At 33.2% G+C, this 19,584-nt stretch overlaps 2 long non-coding RNA genes across 3 annotated transcripts; one reads left to right on the forward strand and one right to left on the reverse strand.

The window, feature by feature from the left end:
* Positions 1-10,168: 10,168 nt before the first annotated feature.
* Positions 10,169-16,574, reverse strand: LOC126888749 (uncharacterized). 2 transcript variants are annotated; one of them, XR_007699608.1, is made up of 3 exons: positions 12,886-16,574; positions 12,379-12,690; positions 10,169-11,700 (listed from the first exon to the last, which is right to left on the reverse strand). It is a non-coding gene; the product is annotated as an uncharacterized LOC126888749 (long non-coding RNA). The 2 variants fall into 2 exon arrangements; XR_007699607.1 differs by having other exon boundaries at positions 10,171-11,700; positions 12,890-16,570.
* A 929-nt stretch (positions 16,575-17,503) lies between these two features.
* LOC126888756 (uncharacterized) lies at positions 17,504-19,195 on the forward strand. Its single transcript, XR_007699621.1, has 2 exons — positions 17,504-18,092; positions 18,816-19,195. It is a non-coding gene; the product is annotated as an uncharacterized LOC126888756 (long non-coding RNA).
* The last annotated feature ends 389 nt before the right edge of the window (positions 19,196-19,584 follow it).

A 19,584-nucleotide genomic window follows, 5' to 3' on the forward strand; every position in this document is an offset into this window, starting at 1 on the left:
AGTTCGAAGAATTTATTCCAGATTTACAACCGTGGAATATTTACGAAGAAAGATTGGAACAACATTTTGTGGCAAATGGGGTTGAAGAGGAAGCTATTAAAGTGGCGATCCTAATCAGTTCGGTAAGTGCACCCACATACACCTTGTTGAGAGATCTATGTTTTCCAGAAGCTCCCAAAACCAAAACATTTGCAGAATTATCACAGTTATTAGCTACCCATTACGGAGGTCAAGTGAGTACATGGAGAGAGAGATGTACATTTTTTGACCTGCGGCAAGAAACTGAGGAAAAAATAGCGGACTGGTATGCTAGGATAAGAAGTGCTGCAGTTACGTGCAAGTTTGGGGCAGATCTAACCAAAGTGCTGCTAAATAAGTTCGTGAGTGGTATGTGTCCTAGTAAAATTCTCGACAGATTATGCGAAGAGGATGAAAAGGCGACGATGGAGCAGATGGTGAGTTTGGCAATGAAGACAGAAAATGCTATTATGGCTTCAAAAACAAGCTCGAGGTCAACTGTAAATGTTCACGTGATAGATCATCAGCAAGCTTCGTCATCGTCGAGTTCTCGAGTTCGTCGGCAGGGACAGGATGGAGGTTGGCAACATGGGACAAGGCGGACAATGCATGGCAGCTCAAACATCAATGTAAATTCAAGTGTCAATCAGATGTCAAAATGTAAGATATGTGGAAATAAACACAAAAATAGTTGTAAATATAAAGATTACATTTGTAATATATGTAAAAAAATTGGGCACTTGGCTAGGGTCTGTTTGGCACATAAAAATAGTGTTAATTTTATAGATAGTGAGGCGGAAGAGGACATTTATACATTAGACAGCATAGAATCAAGAATTGTTGATCTGTGCCATGTACAAGTCAAGGTAGACAATCCCTTTAAAATCCAGGTAAAGATTGAAGGCAAAATATATGAGATGATCATTGATAGTGGCGCTGGTATAAGTGCAATCACAAAAGAAACATATATAAATAATTTTTCTCATTTTAGGCTAACCAGTGATGATCTGTTGCTAAAAAGTTATGAAGGTAGTGTCTTTTCACCAGAGGGATATTTTATAATAGATATGGGCTATAAAAGCAAGAAAATACCAGTAAAGCTATACGTTGTTCAAAAAGGTTCTGCAAATATTCTAGGGAGAGACTGGATAAAGGCCTTCAATATTAGGCTTGAAATGATGAATCAAATTGTAAGTAATAGTAAAATTCTAGATCTAATAAACAGTTTTTCAAACGTATTTACTAGTAAGTTAGGAAACTTTAATCATAAGGAAATTTCAATTAAAGTTGTGGAAAATGCTAAACCAGTTTTTTGCAAGCACAGAGCTGTTCCTTTAGCCTATGCGAAAGAGGTAGAGTTAGAGTTAGATAGGTTAGAGAAAGAGGGAGTAATAGAATTAATAGACAATTCAGATTGGGGAACACCTTTAGTCTTTGTTCAAAAATCAAATGGGAAAATACGAATATGTGGGGATTACAAAACAACAATAAATAAACATTTAGAAGATGTGAAATATCCACTTCCAAAAATTGATGAATTATGGAATAAACTAAAAAAAGGTCAACGTTTTTCAAAAATTGATTTACAACTAGCTTATATGCAGTTCTCCTTAAATATTGAATCAAGTAAGTTGTTAGCGTGGAACACTCACAGGGGTTTGTACGCAGTTAAAAGATTACCATTCGGAATAAAATCAGCAAGTAGTATATTTCAACGAGAAATTGAAAATCTCTTTAAGGGCATGAAAAATGTAACAAACTTTTTAGATGATATAATAGTAACGGGGGAAACAGCAGAAGAACATATGACTAACTTGAGGGAAGTTCTTAGCAAACTTGAAAAGGCTGGGCTGACAGTTTGTAAAGAAAAATGTGTATTTTTTAAAGAGGAAGTTGAATACTTGGGGTACAAAATATCAAAAGAAGGCCTTAAGAAAACAGATAGTAAAATTGCTGCAATAATAAATGCACCTAAACCAGAAAATATAACAGAAGTTAGAGCTTTTACAGGGCTAGTAAATTATTACCATAAATTTATACCTCGGGCTGCCCAGATCTTAGAACCAATATACAAGCTTTTAAAAGGTAATGTAAAGTTTTTCTGGTCAAAAGAATGTGAAAGGGCATTCAATATTATAAAAGATATAATAGCATCAGATAATTGTTTAGTTTATTTTGACCCTGACCTTCCAATAATAGTAACAACAGATGCAAGTGACAAGGGTATTTCAGGCATGTTAAGCCAAGTTAAAGAGGGAGAGGAGAGAACAGTAGCATGTGTGTCAAGAACTCTCATGCCAGCAGAAAAAAAATATTCTACAGTTGAAAAAGAGGCTTTAGCAGTTCATTTTACCATAAATAAATTTTACCAGTACCTCTGCTGTAATAAGTTTAAATTAAGGACAGATCAAAAAGCGCTAGTTGCATTATTTGGAGAACACAGGAGCATCCCTAAAATGTCCGCAAACAGGATACAAAGGTGGGCTTTATTTTTGTCATCGTTTGACTACAGTATTGAACATATCAAGGGAATAAACAATCCTGTAGCTGATTATTTATCAAGGTCACCAGTGCAGGTTACGGGAACAGTAGAGGAACCAGCGGAAGGAATGACATATATTCATTTCACGGAGTCTATAGAATACTGGCCAATTAACAACAAAGTACTTAGAGAAGAAACAGACAAAGATGGCATTTTAAGGGCAATAAAGATGTATATTAAAACGGAAAGATGGCCCAAACATTTAAGTGATGAAATAATGCCATTTTACCATAAACGACAAGAGTTGTATTTAGATGAGCACATAATAATGTGGGGACATCGTATTGTGGTACCATCAAGTCTAAGACCACAAATCCTCGATGAGCTCCATGCAGGACATTTTGGAATAGTCAGGTGCAAGTCATTAGCGAGATCATATGTTTACTGGCCTAAAATAGATTCCGACATAGAGCATAGGGTAAAAAGTTGTGGTCCATGTTTAAAGAATAGAGACAACCCTCCATCAGAGTTTTCACCGTGGCCTGAAGTGGACAAAGTATTTGACAGAGTGCATATAGATTTTTTGCAATTAAAAAGCAAGTTGTGCTTAATATTGGTGGATGCTTACAGCAAATGGGTAGAGGTATTTCCTATGAGTAGGGCGACAGCAGCAGAAACGCAAGAAAAACTAAGGGAAGTTTTTGCCAGAATGGGACTACCAAGGTTATGTGTGAGTGACAATGGACCTCAACTAGTTGACAAAACCATGGAAATATTCTTTAAGAAAAATGGGATTAAGCATTTAACAGGGGCACCTTACCATCCATCCAGCAACGGAGCTGCAGAACGGTATGTCAGGACATTTAAAATGAAGCTGAAAACAGCCCTAGATGATCCAAGAAACTCTGGTATTCCACTGTCTACATTAATATCAAGATATTTACTAACATATCGCAACACAAAACACCCAGTAACAGAAAAGTCACCAGCTGAACTTGTATATAATAGATCATTGCGAACAAGAATATCAATGATGGCCGAAAAGCCCAGTAAAGAACAGCAAAATATTTCTATAAAGGAGAAAAGATGTTTTGAAATAGGAGAAAGGGTTATGGTAAGAGACTATAGGGAAACAAACCGAAAGTTGTGGGTGGCAGCTAAAATAATAAATAAAGTAGGTAAGAAAACTTATTATTGCAGATTAGATAGTGGTCAGGTATGGAAGCGTCATACGAATCAGGTAGGCAGGTGTAGCACTGAGTTTGCAAACAACAGGGAAAATGAACTTGACAGTAACAATGACTTTCAATATATAAAACTACCAAACGTAGTACATCCGGTAGGTGAGAGTATAACACAATCTGAATCAAATTTGGAGAAGTTAACGATGGAAACCCAAGGTGAGCCAGTTTTGCTGGACATGGCTACTTCTTCAGACACTGGCAACAGATCATCAACTGATACAGTTTACAGGTCAGATAATGAACAAAACATTATTGTTAATTATCCATCTGATAATATGTCTCAAACAGGTAGAAGCAGACGCGTTACAAATATGCCAAAGAAATACAATGATTTCATTCTAGAGTAAGTCAAAAAAAAAAAATTGTTCAGTTAGGTTTTACATAATCATATTAATCATATTTGGGTAGATATTAATTAAGGGTGAGGGTGATAAGTTGGGATGTTTTCAGTGTAAACACAGCTTAAAGTGAGTTGGTAGCTCTGAGAGAGATGACCATCTGGCACTTACTGTTCTGCGGTGATGTTCGATGCGGACTGACAGGTAGGGGAGACAACAACGGGGCAAAAAGAGTAGTTATAGAAAAACTGAATGTAAAATGTATTGAATAACATATTAGTAATAAATATGAATTATTCCATCGACAGTGGTCTTATTAATTAAACAATGGTTAAGGTACTTAAGGACATATCACATGTCCTGGGAGATTTAAGAAAATTTTTATCAGTACTATAGGAAGATTTGCTTTAGATACTATTGATTGTTTGGATCAGTTCAGATGGCAGATAAACTGGCCTTGTAAAGAATGAATTAATGAGATAGGAAACCGGATCTTGTGACAAAATAGTTGATGTTATATTTTTACTCAGATTAACAAAGTATTCATTTAGATTTCCAGGGTCTGAAAGGAAAAATGTTTAAGCTGGGTGAATTTTATTTCGAAGATCGTTTATTATGGACTAAGTTTATTTTGCAACACTTTTAGAGCTTCTCAGACGATTTTGATAGTACGATTTTTTAGCTGATTTTATAAGTTTTAAATAGGTTTTCCTGTACTTGGTGATATATTCAGTGACAGAGCCATTGAAAAGTAAATTTCTTGATGTAGAGTAGTGAACGCATATTCATGACTGATATGCGGATACCTTTAGTAGTCCAGGGCCCAGGATTTGCGATGTTTTGGCTTAATTGTAATTAAAGGAAATGCTTTGTTGAACATAAGTAGGTACATAAAAGCATATTAAAAAAATCACTGAAAAGTGATAATTTTAAAATTACAGGAAAGTGCCACTCGGAGGTTAAGCAAAATTAAATTAAAACTTGTAGCTACTTTAGTTTTTTCAATTTATAAATCTAGTTTAAATTAAACTAAAAAGAAATATATCTTTTTTGTAAACAAACACATTTAACGGCTAAACAGCTGGCTCCGGTTGGATGATACTGCGCAGGACGAGTATAATATCCACCACCGTCTCGAAGGTAGGTGTAGAAAAGTGTTAAAAATGGGGCTAGTACACGTTGGGGCAATCAGTTGGGCCAAGGAGTTGGGCCAACGTGTACAGGACCACTTGGCATGAGTTTGCGATTGGCGGTCAGCGCTGGTCTACAAACCGAATCTTGTCGGTATTTGGTGCACAAATCAAAGGATTTTTGGGACTTGCGCGATCTGCCAAACAGCTGTTTGGTTATGAACACTGAACACGTTGTTGTCGTTGAGTTTAAAATATTTGTTTTCTCTTCTCACAATACTGATACTGTTTATAAGTATTAATTTTAAGGTTGTGTTTTAATATGAATACTTTTTTCGGTGTAACAGCACCGTCGTTTGCGCCATTGTTTTTTAATCACTCTTGTTTGGTACACTTTTCTATAAGCATTGAACGCATTGTACAAATTAATTGCGGCAGCTGCTACAATCTCCACATCCATATCCATAATTAGAGTTTGTTTTTTGTTTATCCGCTAAGAAAGGTTAATGCAGACTGATAACTCCACCAACGTGTAATCATCATGTATTCACTGTTCTTACTTGGCCCAACTCATTGGCCAACTAGTTGGCCCAACGTGTAATGGAGCCATTATGGTCTGTTTGGCAGATCGCGCAAGTCCCAAAAATCCTTTGATTTGTGCACCAAATACCGACAAGATTCGGTTTGTAGAGCAGCGCTGACCGCCAATCGCAAACTCATGCCAAGTGGTCCTGTACACGTTGGCCCAACTCCTTGGCCCAACTGATTGGCCCAACGTGTACTAGCCCTATTTTTTCCTACAGTATTTCAAAGAAACGAGTTGTACGCGTTCTACGACAGAAGTTGAGTGTATCGTGAAAAAAAGTGTAAACACTAGAAAAACAAAGAAACAAGAAAGTGTATCACTTTTACACTTTTCTTACACTTTTCAAGAACTAGTGTTACACTTAAAACAAAGGTCCTTTGTTTTTTAGGGTTACACTTTTGAGTGTAAAGGCTGTATGACACTATGCATTTTCTTGTATCATTTCTAATATCGTTTCTGATATCGTTTCTTGTATACATTTTCTTGTATCATTTCTTGTACCTACATTTGTGCCCTGTATGAAACTATGCAAGTTCTTGTATCGAAAACTGTATGAAATTCGGCACGTGATTGGTCGAAATTTTGTTCGTCACCCTGTCACGTTACATTGGTATGGTAGTACTGCGTCTACAGCTGATTTTAAGGATTTTATAAAATTTATAAACTTTTAAAAACAAATATTTTAATGTTATAATAATGAGAATTTTTACGTTGACTGTTGATTATTTGTGTTTTTTATTTTGTTTTGATATTTGTGCTAAAATATTTGCATTATAATTATCTTCAGTTTGATCCAAATTGGAACTTATTGTATTTTCCTCTATTAAAAAATTATGCAATATGAAACCCAAAGTTATTCTAAATATATGGTTATTAGTAGAACAGTAGTCCATACCAAACGGTATATTAAGTATCAATAAAATATTAATAAATAATACCTACAAAACACAAATAAATTCATCAAGACATAAATCATATGATCTCATTTTAAGCCGCCATTATGACATTTAGAAGTTTTACCAGCAGGTTTTACGTTTTTGCTCTTTGCGCAGAAATTGGCGCAATTATTGTACAAGAATCTGTGCCTGACACAAATTCTTGTATCGTTTCTGATATCGTTTCTTGTATCTGTGTATGACACTATTGGCTCCGTGCGTCTCCCCTCTACGTACAGTCACGTGATACGCTGTCAGATTTTGTAAGGACGTTTTAACATTGAGTCTTATGGGATTATTTTGTTAAACTTGAATATTTTATTTTGTAGTGATAATAACCGAATACAATTGTTAGAATTCATTAGTTATTAATTTATACTGTAATTTATAGTGCAACAAAATATTTTCTTTTTCGTTAATAAATATTTATTGACATAAACTGCAATAGTGAGGTTATGCATACAAAATCAAACTGATAATCAATATTGGAAAGTGAAGAATTTATAGTGCGTTTTTATTTTCTGTTTATATTAATACATAATATCACTAGCGTGACACGACATTTTTTTAAATGTCTCATTTAAACATACACAAAGCGTCCTTATAAAATTTCAAAAAACCGCCACCATGAGCAGGTCGGTCGATTTTGCTTTGACACTTTGTTAACGCTCGGAGCGAATACATTTTTGTTGACATATCAGAAACGATATTAGAAATGATACAAGAAAATGCATAGTGTCATACAGCCTTTAGTGTAAGAAATTCTATGGACATTTGAGTGTAAATTACCAAGGTTCATAGATAGGGGTTAGGTTATCTCATTACTATGTGGGCGGCAGCGAGAGGGAGGGGAATGCCTACGTCACTCGTACGACAAAGTCAAGTTTGACCTGTCAAACAGTTTGACAGTTGTTTGTGGTTATATTTCCGTATATTTTTGTGGAATTTTCTTATAATATCCATGCCCCGCTAACTCTAATAAAAAACATGTGGGAGAGATTAAATGTCCAGCAAACGACGGCACTGTTGCCAGATTTACCTTTTTCCTTTTAGCGGGAATTTTAAAATTAGTCTAATGCCACTTTGGTTTTAAAAGAGAGTTCTGTATTCTTAAATTTATAACCTTACTTTTACAAGTAATTAGGATTATTTTACAAGTAATTAGGATACTGTGTCATAATTTAAAAGTCATGTTGCAGTATTTTGAAAAAAAAATGAAGCTCAAAAGAAATATACTTATAAAGTACAAATTATTTTTTAATGGGAATGGAAATTTACGATTTCAAAGGTGAAAATGTGTTGGGATAGTATAGATGGACACTATTTTATTTTAGTATTAAGTGGTTACATAATTATTCAGAATATTAATAAAATTACTAGTAATTTGAATTAGTTTTAATATGTATTATAATAGTATTAATTCTCATCATGTATCTGGCTAAATAGCTAAGTGCTAAAGCCGCAAAATAAAAAAAAATTGAAAAAAACATTCTTAGTGGCCTAGCACCTTTACTTTGCCTGGGGGCGAGGCGAGCTAATAAATTCTATTTTCTTATTGCAGTCATTTTGTGACGGCTTAAGAAGTTACATAAATGATGTCTTTAGGCTGTGAAATTTTAACCGTAGAAAGACATCTCTATGACTTGTATTTACATGATATAGGGCTTTTCACTCAGTCATTTGTTTCGAGCTTCTGTCATGTGTTGTCTAATATTAATATATCTGTCATATGTTATTGATATTGCCAATGGTGGCGTTCAGCGGCGAATGAGCATAAAGTGATCTGGTAGGATCACATCTCGCTCCTTCACGCTGAACGACCTTTGCGTTGTGCGCTACATCGAAATTCGATTCATTCGATTCGAAAATGTAGCGGAGCGGTCGTCATCTTTTGGAGCACATTTTGAGTGTAATATTTTGAGTGTAGCATAAAATGACGCATGCGTAAAAGCAATAAACAGGTACTTTTGGCACAGTTTTGGTTCCTATTTTGAGTGAACCAGATTTATAAAGGTATCTATTGTATAATATAATGTTACCTGGTAGAAAATAAAACAGTAGCTAGATGATATCTGATAATTAATTAAACTAAAAAGGGGTATTTCCCTGGGTTGGCTGTATACCCAACAAATTCTAACATGAAGTAAAACCACCTCTATGTAATATGTATAATTTACTAAAATCTTAAAAAATCCCAATTGATTGAATAAAATATGTTCATTCAGAACGTTTTCAGAATGATAATTAATTATTTTTTCTTTAGAGTTTAGAGTAGACAAAATTACAAAATAAAGTTTGGTTAAGTTCTTGACAGCTAAATAAAATATTTGACAAACAAACTGGAGCAAAAATGTAGCGGAATATAAAGAGCAGTTCATTCGATGTATCAGTAGCGTAAATTGATCACTCACCGCTGAACGCACCCTTTGGGTGCGTTCGGACGACCATAGCGGCTGGCATTCAGCAGAAATCGGCTGAGTGGTTGTATCCAGCCGTGATAGGGAAAGCTTAGTAAATCTCTCAGCGGCTGGCTTCCAGCGGTGACGTCTGACAGCTACTGCTGGCTCAGCTGTCCAGCCGCTGTGGTCGTCCGAACGCACCCAATGATACAAGCCAAAGACGTATGACGTAGATACCACAAACCATACATACTTATAGACGTTTCACGACCATGTTAATCTTTCGGATCGAATTAACGCCATCTCTTGATTGGAATGGGAACTAAAATGACAAATTTTAGTTACGTGAGCATTTCAAATTATAAATTTTGCGGGATTTTTGATGAAATTTCGCAGGAAATTAAAACAACAGAAAGACAGTTCAATGTTTTATTCCATATTTTACTGAAAACTTAATTTGTTTTCAAAATGCTAAACACTACTGCTATGTGTCACGTGAAAGCACTGATGTGTATCGACTTAAATGAAAATTTTTGAAAGAATCTTGTAGGATGATTGTTTAGTTAGATAAATACCTTATAATCTTTTACAAACTTCCAAAAATATATAGGTCCGAAATGTTGATGACACACTTGCCTATTGGAATAAACTGTTTCAGGATCTATTATATTGTTTTTTTTAATGTGGAGAAACACAACACGGGATGATCAATGTAAACTAAAAATTCTACTCATAAAAATGGAGAGGAGGTTAATACACTTGATTAAAATTGTGATTAAATCTAATTAAAAACGTAACACCACTATAATAAAATAATTAAGCCACAAACTGTAAAATAAAAAGTAAATAAAAATTAATTTAATTGTCAACTGTCAGTTGTTAAATATGACAAGAGAATTGACTGACAGCGACATCTCTTGATTGGAATGGTAACTAATTTGCTGTCTTGACCTTGACAATTTACGTGAAACGTCTATGAGTATGTATGGTTTGTGGTAGATACATTAATATTATGTGACTCATGACAGAAGCTCGAAACAAATGACAATCGATGAAAAGCCCTATTGGCGTCTGCATATCAGGATCCGATAATACTATATTATTTATCTATGATCAGGATATTGCTAGGTGTACACAAATAAACAACACTTTTTTGATTAAAAGGTTTATTTCATTAAATCAAAACTTACATGGATACAATTTAAATAAGATATTTTTTCTATTTAAGGCAATATAATATAAGATATATATTTTAGTATAACTCTCCTACATTAACAAGCTTTAACACATTCAGTGGCCATGAAGTATGAGTAGCATCACGAAGGTTTTATGGAAGGTACTGACGACACATAAGTTATGTGAGTAGTACTGTGTAACTAAGTAAATGATTTAAGTATGTGGTACCAGCCAAGTGGAGCTTGTTCGAGATGGGCACCAAACATGTTAATCTAGTCATGCACAGAGACTTATACTATAATATGTTATATCTTCTATTGCTCACTATTGTAATGAGTGAGCCTGCATACACAAACTATAATATATTATTATGGTTCTGTGTATGCAGGCTCACTTCTTACTACTGGAGTGAACAATATGAGATTAATGAGATGTAATATTATGAGATATACCTATTATATATTATGGTATAGAGTATAGCTCTCCATGAGTGCCAAGTTTTAAACTTAACTGATAACAACTAATGGATACCCTTTTATCCAAAATTTTATGAAAATTTTGAATGGTCATATTGGTATTAATTCCACAACCCCTTCCTATAACAATAGGCCCATTGTTGGATGTTATTGCAGTAGTTCTACTGGAAATACTTATTAAAATTGTATGTATCTGCATCACTTAGAAGTCTACCCAAAAAGCTATTAATACTCTCTGAACCATCATTAATACATCTTGTATATATAATAGGATTTTTTTCAGAATCAGATATTTTATTAAGATTTACTTACCATGCCCTATCTATGTGCCAGGCACTTAACAGTCTATTAGGAGCAATACCCATTACATTTGACGAGGCATTGTAAAAGGTGTCACTTATGCCTGATATGAAAACATTTGACTATACATATAATACCAACACAGACATGTATTTAAAAAAATTGGTAAATTAAAGTAGGTATCTTTTCTATTTGAAAATAAGAAAGCAGTACAAAATCTATTCCCAAATTCATCTTTTACTAATACTGTCATAAGTTCAAAGTCATAGGAAATGAGCCCATGAGTTCCATCGATTGCGATAAAGGATTTGCCAAACTTAATTAACATTTCCTTTTGGCACAGTATTAAGGAAAATAAGACAAAAATCATAAATGTTAAATTCAGAATGAATATCCATTAGTATGCTCTGTTGTTTGTAAAATAATATTGGACATGAGTCTGTAAGCATTCAACCCAAAAATAAACACTGGTTGCATCATCCTTGTACATATACCCATCTTTCAAATCAATGCCATAAGAGAGTTTAATGTTTGTGATATCTTTTCTTGTAAGTAAATTAATTCTTTTTAATTCGCCTCCTATGCTATTATGCTATCCTGAACAGTCTGAAGTTTACTAAAAAAGTAAAATATAGGTATAGGAGAATCAAACACACTAGTTTGAAATTGTAAACTGTAGTAAATATTCATGAGTATAGGCGGGTTGACATTACTAGTGAATAACGAACGTGGCTCACGCTTACGTATTTTGCCCGTGCTATTGTTAGATATTTTATTATCTATTTTCAAACCCAAGCAGTACATTTGTATTTATGCAATGCATAGATACAAATGTACTGCTCGAGTTTGAAAATAGATAATAAAATATCTAACAATAGCAGGGGCAAAATACGTAAGCGTGAGCCACGTTCGTTATTCACTAGTAATGTCAACCCGCCTTAATATTTAAAAAGTGGTTTAGTGGTAACATTCTTGTTTTAAATTATATTGTGTATATCGACAGCGGAAAGGCAGGACCTCATAACTGAAAAATTTGTATAAAATGAGTTACTTCGGTTTTCGCTTTAGAATAAGTGTATCAGCACCTATTAAACAGCTTTTAGAGCTGGGAAAGCCTTTTGGAAGCCTTCCGGAAACTTTACCAGCTGTATATAAACTGCTGTATATAAACTGCTGTATATAAACTAAAATAACTGCCGATAAACTTATTCTAAAGCGAAAACTGAAGTAACTCATGTTATAAAAAATTTTCAGTTTTGCCTTTCCGCCGTCGATATGCAAATATTTCACTTACATTTTTGAAGAAAGTCTCAAAATAAACTTTGAAGAGATATTTATCTGATTTTGGTATTTATGTAAGTGCTCTATACCATCCTCATGCCTATAATGTGTTTTAAAACAGTTTCAATATTTTTAGATACTATTATTCGACTAGTACACCAAATAAACATTTTGCAGGATCCTTGGGATTTTAAAGCTCTTTCTCTATCTTGTTTTGAAAAATAATTTTTTGAGGATCACATACATATACATTCATAATAAGATGTTTCATGTTCTTGTACTCTTGTTCTCTGTTCTCTTCCTGTGCCATCCATACAGTGCAAATCTAAAAAAAAAACAACATAACAGGTGATTACACGGGCAGTTATACAACTTACAGCTTACTTTGTATCTAATCTATTATCTAGTATTACTCTATTAGTATCTACCTACATAAAACTATCTTTGAAATCTAAATTTTTGATATCAACATCAACCTTAATACTTAAAAAATAAATAATATTGTGGAAGTTACACGTACCTACCTAAAAGTTTTTGAATTGCAATTTTATCAACTGGAAAAGACTTCAACATAATGAGTTTTAAATTATGACAAAGCACAATATTTATTGTTTCAATTTACGTGTAAATAAATAGTACATTGTTTACCGGGTAGGAAAAGCTTAACATTCCTGGACGACTGTGAAGATTGCTAAGTCGAGGCGCAAGCCGAGACTTAGCAACACAGAGTCCAGGAATGTGGCTTTTCCTACGAGGTAAACATACTATTTTTCCGCAAATCGTTTAAAATTCGACAGATATTGATTGATTTAAAAAAAACGCGATAATTTTATTCCCAAATAAATGGTGCTTTGAAATTCCTAATAAAATTACTTGGGTTACTATGGAAACGTATTGAGGTTTTTTGTAGTTTTTTCTATCATTTATGTAGAACACTAACAACTGTACGGAAATATCATTTCCTTACAGTAAGGAAATGACATTTCCTTACAGTAAGGAAGTCCTGACTTTTTCTTCAAGAAATTTTGACAGGAATGTCAAAATTTCCTGGCGATTTGCGGAAAATAATAATAATCTTAATCAATTGTAAAAGTAAGGTTAAGATTTTTGACTTGAGAAAACAGAACTGTCAAATTTAAAACCAAACTGCTATAAAATTTTAAAATTCCCGCTAAAAGGAATCTGGCAACATTGCCGTCGTTTGCTGGACATTTAGGGCCGGTACTTTATAGGTTTGTTCCAACACGACCGAGAACCGTCACGAAACGGTAATGCTCCTGCGCAGTAAACAAAATCCGTTCCAACAAAAATATGATCGTCATCGGATCGTCCTTCCCACTGTTCCAACAAGAATTGTGATCTTTCGGTGACGGTTTCGTGATGATCATTTCAGTAATCGGGCAAATGCATAAATGTGCTGGTTGGACTGACTTGCACACTAGGACTTAATTCTTTAAAGTTTTTGAGCCTTTGATCGACTAAAAGCACACAAGCTGTCACCAATAAAAATGACAAATATATGATTACCGTCATGGGACGATAACTGGGCGATACAATTACGAACATGCGCACAACAAACGGTACAAGTAGTTTCGTGACGGTTTCTGGACCGTCCAAAAGTTCATGTTGGAACAAACCTTATGTCTCCGTTAACAGCCGGTTAGTTAACCGGGGTTTAATCGGGACAGAAATATATGCATAACATAGACATAAACGCAATTATACTTATTATTATATTCATAAATAATTATAATAATAATTATAATTGCTTTTATTACAACGCAAGAGGCTCTATGAGGTACTTTTCTGTCCCGATTAAACCCCGGTTAGCTAACCGAGGTTTAACCGGGACATAAAGTACCGGCCCTTAATCTCTCCCAAAACATGTAATCGTATTTATTTTCCTTCCGTTTAGTCAGAGGCGCTGATGTCGGCATTGTGATTGGTGGAACATGACTTTTGACAAATCCTACGCTATCTGTGAATTCTTTTATATTCTAGGGTGAATCTGTAATCTGTGTTCGTTCGTTCGTTGTCGTTCACTTATTTTATATGGTCGGTTATGTGATGTGTTTGGTGTTTGTGTTTAGTTTGTGTCACCATAAAAAGCTGATATTCAGTCGTGTTTTTTGATATTTTTGTTATTTCATAATCGAGTACCTTTTTAAAGGTAAGTTTTTCTGATTGTAGGTACTGTTTATCCAACAGTTTTAAAATACACATTTTATTTCACGTTTTGTTGTTGGGTCTAATGGCCGATCAGCTGTTGTGTGCAGCCGATAAATTCAACAAGTAAACATATATTTAATCAAAATTAAATACTCATATTTCTATGTAAAATGTCACATTATTGTATAAATAAATAATTAAGAAACAAAAGTTGCTTGTGTTTTACCTTTATTGTCCACTTGAATAAAATAATATTAAATATTGGAAGTACCGTATGGAGGCTATGGTGTACCTAGCGTGGAGGCTAGATAACGCTACCCTTCCTATCCAATCAACAGCAAGAACGTTTAAAATTTCACACCTATCATGTCGAAGCTACAGACCACTTATGTGGAGGCCAGATTTGTAGTATCCTTCCAATTTTCCAGGTGCTGAAATACGTGACATATTTTTTGAAGGGTAAGATCGCATTCTACCAAATCACACAACACTTTTTTCTATGATAATATCGTTTATTTGTTTAATATTTGTTGAGTTTTTAAGCATATAAGGACAATATTAATAAGTTAGTTTAAAAATTATAATATTACACATAATAATAGTAGTTTTGTATGTTATAATAATAAAACATTTTTTAGATGAGTGGTGGTAACATTTGTAGCATAGCTATTCGCCCCGAGCGTTAACAAAGTGTCAAAGCAAAATCGACCGACCTGCTCATGGTGGCGGATTTTTGAAATTTTATAAGGACGCTTTGTGTATGTTTAAATGAGACATTTAAAAAAAATGCCCTGTCACGCTAGTGATATTATGTATTAATATAAACAGAAACTAAAAACGCACTTAATCTGATATAAATTCTTCACTTTCCAATATTGATTATCAGTTCGATTTTGTATACATAACCTCACTATCGCAGTTTATGTCAATAAATCTTTATTAACGCAAAAGAAAATATTTTTGTTGCACTATAAATTACAGTATAAATTAATAACTAATGAATTCTAACAATTTTTTTCGGTTATTATCACTACAAAATAAAATATTCAAGTTTAACAAAATAATCCCATAAGACTCAATGTTAAAACGTCCTTACAAAATCTGACAGCGTGTCACGTGACTGTAAGTAGAGGGGAGACGCACGGAGCCAATATGTAAAAGCAACTCCAAAATTCCTGAACCAGATGGAAACAAAATAATGTTTTTGGGACATTTCCCAAATACCTTAACATTATCAAACAATAATGGATAATAAAATGTTACAAGATAAATGGGCCTCTAAACATAAGAAAATAGGTAGCAAACATTTCCTCGTGTCTGAATATGTTACATCTTTTTTATATTTTAACCTAATAATAAATTATTTATATTATTCGTTCTTTTGTTGTTGCATACCACCAAAAATGATAAAAGTGCTGCACATTCCACGAAAAACACAATAAGTAAGTACCTACATATTACTATTTTTGATTTTAAACTTTTTCTTCTATTTTTTTGGATTTTTGTGCTAATTAAATTGTTTTCTCCATTTAAAACACACATAATAAGTGTTAAATGAATTCTAGTTTTTTGTTAGCAGACTATTGATTTTTAAGGGAAAAATTGATATAATTACCAATATAAGAACCACTTAATATACCTATACCCAAGAAAATCTCAAAATATATTGCAAAACCTAAGTTTTTGAACCTTTTATTAGCATTGACTCTTATGACAATTTTAAAATTGTCGTACGGATGACGTATTCCCGCCTTTAAAAAGCCAGCCTTTGATTGGTCTACAGTTATGAGACAACCTACGCCCTAATCTATTAACCGGGGCCAGGGCCTAGATTCCGTGCACTGTAGATATCTACATGTCGCTTTCTATCGATATTTGAATATCAAAATATTTGAATTTTTAGCTTTAATTGAATTATTTTCTAGTTTTGCTAGGTTATACTCTAATTGATAAACTAGAGCAAAACTAGAAAATAATTCAATTAAAGCTAAAAATTCATATATTTTGATATTCAAATATCGATAGAAAGCGACATGTAGATATCTACAGTGCACGGAATCTAGGCCCAGGCCCTGGATTCCGTGCACTGTAGATATCTACACGTCGCTTTCTATCGATGTCAATTTTCGTAAAAATATTAGAATTTTTAACTTTAATTGAATTATTTTCTAGTTTCGATAGATTATACTCTAATTGATGCTGAAGTGACACTTAGTAAAACAAGAAAATATTTGAATTAAAACTAAAATTTCAAATATATTGACATTAATAGAAAGCGATCGGCGCGATGTCAATATATTTTAATTTTTAGTTTTAATTCAAATATTTTCTTGTTTTACTAAGTGTCACTTCAACATCAATTAGAGTATAAACTAGCAAAACTAGAAAATAATTCAATTAAAGCTAAAAATTCAAATATTTTTCATAGAGGTATATATTAACATAGAGGGAGCCTACCTTCCGCGCTTCCTGACGACAAGATCTCATGGACTGGTTTGCTGCATCTCTTTCTAACACATTGTATCGAAAATCTATGATGACATTAAGTGTGAATATAGGCACGGAAGAGGAGGACAACTGTAGCAGCCTTACTATGCGTAAGAGTGAAACAGCACTAATCCAAATAAAAAAGATGGTGTCGTCACTTCGCTCTGAATGACACTCTCTCTATGCTAATATATAACTCTATGATATTTTTACGAAAATTGACATCGATAGAAATCGACGTGTAGATATCTACAGTGCACGGAATGTGACAGCGGCTCATGACAGCGGACAGTATTAAACGAAAATTATCAGTGTGCCAATCAAGCAAAGGGACAAGGAACTTCCGAATATGGCCTAACTGGGGAGGAGACGTTAATTTGTCCAATTCGTTCCTCTATTTGCGCATGTGCAAGCAATGTCATATAAAGGAATCTTTTATTTTGACAATTGACATTAAATATTTTTGTAAATTTGTAAAAAAATTATAAAAATAACTTTTAAAATGTGCTGAAATTCTGTATAAAATCTGCTGTTACCTGTAATGTAGATAAAAAGTAAAATAAGATCATGGAAAAGAGTAAAACGTTGACTTTAATTAGTATTTTGTCATTTAAAGAACAGAACAACATAGAACATAACCGATAATAATCATCCTGCAATATAGAAGTACATTTAGAAATAAATACTCTATTTTAGGAGTTGTTAAATACTTGTGCATATTATGGGTATATAAAATGGGGAATTTATGGACAATGTATTGCTATCCAGTTCTCAACTACAGCAGTTGAAGTGCTTCCATTATAAATATTGCTTGTTATTGAAAGATTTGGTATTTTGATGAGATTTTTCATATTGATATGTGAAATGAGATGCAATGCAAGAAATCTTTTGTTCAAAGAATATCAGCTTTACAAATATTGCAGTTGTTTAGAGAAAACATTGAAATACTGGCAACTGAGCCTGCGGTTATTTAATCGAACAAGCTGTGGCAGTACATTTTTAACCAGGAGAAAATCTAGTGCAAATATATGTGTGTGTGTGTTTGTTTGTTTTAAAATGTTGCCATTTAAGGTACTAGTACACTTTAGAAGACCGAAAATAATCATTTTTTTCAAGAATTTTTTTCTCAGAACCTTTATTAAAAATGAACATAAAACTTTTTACATATTAATATCTAACCCTTAGAGAATACAAAAAATATATCTTGTTTCATTTACGCACGTACGCTAATATTGTAGAGGCCGCAAAAGTCGAGGCCTCGAAAATTGATGGCGGACAGTTAATCTCAGTATTGGGATATCTGAAACAAAAAAATCGTACTGGATTTAAAAAAGGAAGGTTTCTTACGTGACAATTTACCACAATTTGACCAAAAAATAAAAAACAAATATTTTTTAACTATGAAAAACTGAAAGAAAACGGGCGATTTTTTCACAAAAATTTTTTGAGTTTCCGTAAAATCTTTGTTTTACGGAATTTTTCACTAACGGTGGTAAATTGTCACGTAAGAAACCTTCCTTTCTCAAATACCGTACGATTCTTTTGTTTCAGAGATCCCAATCCTGAGATTAACTGTCCGCCATCGGAACTACTTTTTTTCGAGGCCTCGACTTTGGCGCCCTCTACAATATTAGTGTATGTGCATAAATGAAAAAAGATATACTTTTTGTATTCTCTAAGAGTTAGATATTAATATGTAAAAAGTTTTATGTTCATTTCTAATAAATGTTCTGAGAAAAAAAATCTTGAAAAAATGCTCATTTTTGGTCTTCTAAAGTGTACTAGTACCTTAAGGCAAATACAGTAAAAATTCCGTTAACCGAAATGTCTTGACAGTTTAAATAATTTTGTCAATAAAAAGTAAATTAAACAGCAATAAAATGAAGGAAATTGAACATGTTTAGAGTGTTTTTTTAAGAAATCTTCTATTTTCTTTTGTGTTTCCCTTCGACAACGATGTTTTGTAGCTCTATCTCTCCAATACTATGTAATTTGATAAAAGGAGAATACAAAAAACAATGTTATTTTTAACCGAAATTCTTGTTATCCGAAACAGCCTCCCCCTCAATTATTTCGATTAACGGAGGTTTTACTGTAAATGGCTAATGTTGATAATATATTATTTTTCTTGGATTGCAGTTTGTTAATAAATTTATAAATATGTACATACATGATATTGGTGTTTGATTTGAAATGATTTTAAGTATCATTTAAAGTATGTTATATCACATTCCGTTAAAAGAACTTCCACAACTAGCAAAAATGTATGATAAACAAATTGTTTTAAAGGATAAAAATAATAATAAAGGAATTAGCTGTATGGTGGGTTTTTTATAGTACATTTAAATAAACAAATGCTGAGGGCATGCAAATGAAAGTGTAATTAATACTTTTGGTTCAAAACTTTATAGATTCTAATACATAAAGGATTAAAATTTAAAAAATAAATACTTAAACCTTTGTTTTATTGTATTAACCTCTTTATATTGTTAATACCATTTGGATTGCATATCAACCAAAGGATAACATGGAACAAACACCTCCAAATGAAATGCAGGCAGTT

The sequence above is a fragment of the Diabrotica virgifera genome, chromosome 7 (genome assembly GCF_917563875.1).
Source record: "Diabrotica virgifera virgifera chromosome 7, PGI_DIABVI_V3a".
Classification (NCBI taxonomy): Eukaryota; Metazoa; Arthropoda; class Insecta; order Coleoptera; family Chrysomelidae; genus Diabrotica; species Diabrotica virgifera.